Here is a 6,250-nt window from a genome sequence, read left to right on the forward strand (position 1 = left end):
TCTACTCCTACGGATTTCTGATTTCGCGATAAAATTTCCCGTCTTGCACGAACATAAGATCGCCATTTTCTCCTGGGAACAATAATTCCAAACGTCTCTTAGATGGAACAATCTTTCGACATATGCGATGTGCGCCTGTCCCTCTGCGCGAATGACCTGTCACCGAGCGTAAAAATTTGCATGTGTAAGTATCCCAAATTCCAGTCAAATTGCTACACGGTACACGATGAAGCTTGCACTAAAAATCTGCATCCGGCTCGCACAAGAGATTTCGAACTCGTGAATATGTATTTCGTTGACATACGTATTCATCAAGGATGTTCTATGTTTCTGAATAACACGACGCGTATTTTGGTTTTGGAAATACCGCTTTGCGCTGTTTCTCGACTCTTTAAGAGTTTGATTATTGCAGTGCAAATAGTCGTTTCAATCCGAAAATACATTCTAATTACGACGGATTTTTTATTTTAGTCTATTAAAATTCATGATCACTTGAATTTAAAAATTCAATGTTCATTCGCGAAAGCCTTCATCCGCGCGAACAAGGAACCACGAACATTTCAAATTAATAAAGATACTGCAATTCTGCACAACCATGTTCGTCTTCTTCCGAGTTTATAAAAATCTCGTGCCAAAGAACAAAGCGACGAACGTAAAGTTTCAACGTTCTTCATCCATCAAACGCCATCGGACGAAATAAAAAATTTCGCAATTCGATGAGTCCAATTCTACACCATCTCAAATTTATAATTCTCGTTCCGAAATTTATAAAAATGTCTACCCGAAGAAAAGACCACGAACATCGAGATTTCACCACTTTTCGCGTATCAAGCGCCATCGAACGAAACAGAAGACACGTGCGATAGAAAGATTTCCAACTCGATGGATCCAATTCTACATGGACCCTTTCTCCTCGCTTCCGAAAAGTTGAAACCAACAACAACAAGGAAGCAGCTTCACAAAGAGAAAAGGGACACAATAGCGAGACACGATTTCTAACTTTTACGATCGCCGATACAACGGACGAATAGCGCCTTTCTCCCGTTTCGTAAAGAAATGTCGCAACAGCTGGGTGTCGAGCGGAACGATTTTTCTTAATTTCAGGCCAATGCGGCCGGGAGAAAATTAACGTGGGCAGCGGAAGGTGAAATCAATATAAAAGAACTCGGTGTAACGGGTGAACGCGCGGGATGAGCCACGGGACGGGTATACGAGGGCAACTCGGCAATGAGTAATGACCTGGACGATGGGGACGTCGGACACGGGACCGAGTAACGAATTTGCTCGCATCTCTTACAACGCGATCATCACGGTGGGTAGATGTGATCAGGTACGTACGCTGGATACTTGGTGCCACGTGTAGACTGGCCTTTGTCATTCTTACGATGAATTCTGTTCATAGCTACCTTTCGTAATTTATTAGACGCTCGATACTCCTATCGTTGGTATAGGCATAAATGGATACCGTGAATATAGGATGAAATTGATAATTATTATATTAAGTTGTCGCAGAAGTTTCTGTCGTTTTATAAGAAAACAATAGATGCATGACGTTTTGTGTTTTGTATTATTTTATCGAATTGTGTATGATCCGTTTTGTTCGAATGGAACAAAAAAATAACATAAAGAAATGTCGTGCATCTATCGTTTCCTTATAAAACGAAAGAAACCTAATACAATCACGAGTATCATATGAAAAATTGAATTGTATTTGGTTTCGAAGATCATGACAAAATTACGATTTTATTAATCCCTTGCCTTCTGAGGCAACGCTCGTATTACGAATCGTAGTTACGGCTGAATAAAGGCACGTTATATTTGTAACAGAGCTTCGTTCCAATTCCTATTCTGCTTTGAATTTTTCAAATCGACCATCTCTGCATATAAATGACACACAGAATTTCGTTGCTTTGCATCGGACACTGAGTTACACTGGAAGTGTCAAGCAAGATAAAAGTGTAAAAAACGTGCTTCAACTTTTTCGAACTTCACACAGTGGTAGATTATAAATGGAAGAAGAAAGGCTAATAAAAAGACATCGGGCAGATTCCTGGAATTCCTCTGCATAATTACGACACGAATTTTATATGACCCAACAACGTGAATTGCCTAAAAAGAAGTTACAAATGAAATGTTGCGTTAACGTAATGCTGGCCCTTAATGGCTTAAAAGACCTCCGAAGGTTCCTCGATCACCAGCAGTCCCATTCAGTGGCCAAAAAATATTCTCTCGTTTCTACGAAATTTCCTCTCTTCGTCTTCGACTCTCGCGGTTCGGATCAACGCGTATATTTCGCCTGTACAAGAAGAGCTGTTCGGCTGGCTACATTTTTTCGCTCGTACTCGCTTTGTTGCTGGCTTCTGGCGACGCGCAGCATTGCTGGCTTCGCGATGTGATCTACCGTGTTAATACTCGCCGCGGCGCAGCGTAGCACGACACGCGATAAAAGCGATCGCTTTAAAGTAGCCTCGTAAAGCACGGAATGGGAATGGCACCCTGCGCGGCACCCCCGTACAAAATAACGAGGCGGCCACCGACGATTTATTTTCGGGGTACCAAGATGCAACGCCGTCTGGGAGAAGATACACGGTAGTCGCGTCGGGAGCCTTTGCACGCCAACTTTTTTCCTCCGATTTACACTGATCTCTGAGATATCGCCGATATCGAATCGTGGCACGGAGTCTGCATGTACTTTTCAACGAATGGGAACGTTAAACGTGGACGAGTATCTTGTGCTAGGAATCATTCGATTATTCATCTGCCTCGTAGCTAAATCGTTATGAAATAGAAGAAATGTTTTGGATGATCTTTTCATCGAATGGAAACGTTAAACGTGGACGACTATCTTGTGGTAGGAATCATTCGATTATTCATCTTCCTCGTAGCTAAATATGAAATGAATGAAATAGAAGAAATGTTTTGGATGATCTTTGAGAATATTCAAATCTCATTAGTTCTTGACAAATGGAAATCGGGAAAGGAATGTAAATCGTAAGTTTTCTAATAAACTACTCTCGATAAAATAAATCTAAGCAATTACAAATTGCCTGATAAAATTCAGCTACTGCTACGATAGTCAACTGAAGCATAAATTACCTAATAAATCATCTACTCGTTACTCCTTCTAAAATAATCTTCCACGCTAATCGATAATACGCAATAATCAATCTTCTATACTATTATAAAAAATTGCCAAAACCGAAATTAAATATCACAGATTTCCTGACAAGTTATACACCTTGTTCGTAACTGATCCATTTCAAAGTAAACGTTAACTTTCCACCAAATCTTCCAACCCTATGAATTTCCACAAAAATATTACACCAAATCTAAATATATGACAGATTCTTTGATAAAATATAAAATTGTCCATGACCAATTCGGTTCGAAATAAACAAAATTTTCCATCGAATCTTCAAACTCTATGCATTTCCAGGAAAATTCTAAAAAGGATCTAAGCATGACAAAATCTCTATGTAGAGATTATATAGAAAATAAAAGGCATGCAGCCCTTTGATAGGTAACTCGCCGTGAAGGAGGCGAATTTACGAGCGGTCGTTCACCGTGTACACGCGTGCCCGTACGCAGCGAGTAACGCGTGCAGGTAGCGAGGACGCCGATTATTTATAGTCGCTCGCACTTACAAATGCATCGTGCCGGTGCGCATCACGAGGGGGTCCCCACGATAGCATCGGCTTACTTTCCAGGCAAAATACAGACGTGAGCCGAGCTGCGCGACGACATCAGAATCGAGCAAAACGCAGCCTAACGCACCTGTCCCCGTGTCGCGCGTCCACCGTCGCAAAATACGACCAAATTATCCGGGAAATCGATGAAATTATCCAGCTGAACGTTCCGCTCAGAACCTTATGCGCTTCCTAGAAGATTCACGATTGATCGTATAATGATTACACGTTTCTGCGTAACCACCGTGTAACCACGCAACTATATAAATTTCTACAAACGTCTGCAAGAACAGGCAAAATAGTTGCAAAGTACCAGACGCATAAGTTGAGTGGATGAAGAACAGGAAAATAATAAAAAATGAATAAAAAACGATTATCAAAATTTTCTTCATCTAACTTTCAGATTTGGTTACATGTGTTGAAAAGAGAAAGTTTCAATTTCTTGGAACAAGGAATTGAAAATATTTGCAGTTCTAATATACAATACTAATTAGTGAAAGGTTGCTCGATAAGAAATTTAATTGCTGCCAATCTTGATTGGAAACAATACATAGTATTAAATAGACTCGGAATGGGTAAATTCATTAATAATCAATAGTAATCTGTACGTGTCTTTTATACCTTGACATTTAAAATTTTAAAATCTTTGACGATATTAGGTTCTGGGCACTAAATATTCGTGAAGGGTAGGATATAAATAAGAAAAAATTTGTCATCCCTTGTAAACAAGTAAACAACCTTATGTATCGTGATATAAATATCTTCCTCTATTTTTAAATGTATACCTTATTTTTAAGCACTTTAGATTTTTAAGAGCTGCTGTTTTTTCATACAGGGCTTTCTTTCTATGCTCTAATAACTTCGTATTTTTGGACAATATAACACATAAATACAAATTTCGTGGTGTCTTAAATATTGTATTATTTAAATATTTAAATTTCAATATATAGTATTAAATAATGCATTAATTATTATCAGTCCCCTAAAAACTTCATTCTTAGAATTTTCAACGTCGCAACATTTGTCTAACGTAAAAGAGAATTTTTTACGTTGTTTATACGTAGTTTTTACGTTTCCCGGAAAAACACGTCTAACTTACCGCGATTTATCTTTATAGCTTTTTTTCATATCGTTTCGACGAGAGTCCAAGGCGTGACGACGAGAAATCGTTCAAAAATACCTAGAAATGCCGAACTACTGACTGTTTGGACCCGTAAATCCTATTAATAGGCCAGTTTGTCTCGCGTTTACTAATTTTTCTCATGTACGATTCGTAAATTCCAATGAAACATTTAGGGAAATTTATAGTGGAAATTAGATTTCGATTCGGAAATATATGACGAGCAAATGAAACGAATAAACTATATGAATAGGAAATTTTATGAAGATTGTTGGAAGTATGTGATGTTATTTACGATGTGCGTGATTTTTATTTCGAAAATCGTAAAATTATGAGATATTATTTTAGAGAGAATATTATGTAAGATTTGTGTGCGAAAAATGTTGAAACATTAGATGTTACATAAAAAATGTTCCAGAGATTTGGATGTTAAAATATTGTGTGAAATTGAGTCTGAAGGTAGATTCAAAATATTCCGCCGCGCAAAACTTCCTGCGAGATATAATCGATTTAACTGTAGTTCCCTTCCTTTACAATGTTATTCTTTATTTTTTCCAACATCAATATTTATATTATCCTACTATATTTAATCAAATTTGCCAATCATTAAAAAATTCTATAAATTATCCAAACATCACTTTAGTTACAAATAAACCTGATCCTCTTCAAGTCCAATACTAGTACAATTTTATAATTTTTTATCGACGTCTGGAAATCTCGAACACCCGTACAGTACCTCTAAAATATAAACAATTCAATTCTTTCCAAACAGAATGTCAATATAATCCTAGCCTCTCCAAAAAAAATCTCAATAAAAGATTCAATTCTCCCGAAATCCAATATTAACATAATCCTATCATTTGTAATAAAATTTCCCAATAATTTAAAAAAACCATAAATTACCCGCAAGACATAAACTCCAGCCTTTTCAAGTCCAATGTTATCTAACATAACTTTAGCATTATCGATAAAATTTTTCAGTCGCTTAAAAAGTACATAAAGTACCAAAGACATTACTATAAAATATAAATAAATTCGGTTTTCTCTCCCGGTATTCCCATAATCTCGCCACTGCCGATAAAAATTTCCATCACTGGAGGAACAGTTTAAACGCGGCTTCGGCTGTTTAAAAAATCGCGTCCTCGATCAGACAAGTCTCGATCGTAACTCCGAGGCTATCGAAGCTGTGCACCCAGCCAGGAAGAATCCCGCGCGTGGAAAATATACGGACAGGTCGAAGGGACTGCGGTGGTTCGTGACCAATGTTCTCGATTTTTCTTCAGATTCGTCCCACCGCTCGGGACATGAAAAGGAATGTCGCATCTTTTCTCTATCAGAACGTCTAACGGTACAGCAGGCAACCTCGTGCATTTGCGTACGCAAGACCTCCACGAACTAACGGAGTTAATTAAAATCGTTAAGGATGTTTTGCGAGGCCCGTCCC

This window comes from Bombus huntii, chromosome 10 (assembly GCF_024542735.1).
Source record: "Bombus huntii isolate Logan2020A chromosome 10, iyBomHunt1.1, whole genome shotgun sequence".
NCBI lineage: Eukaryota > Metazoa > Arthropoda > Insecta > Hymenoptera > Apidae > Bombus > Bombus huntii.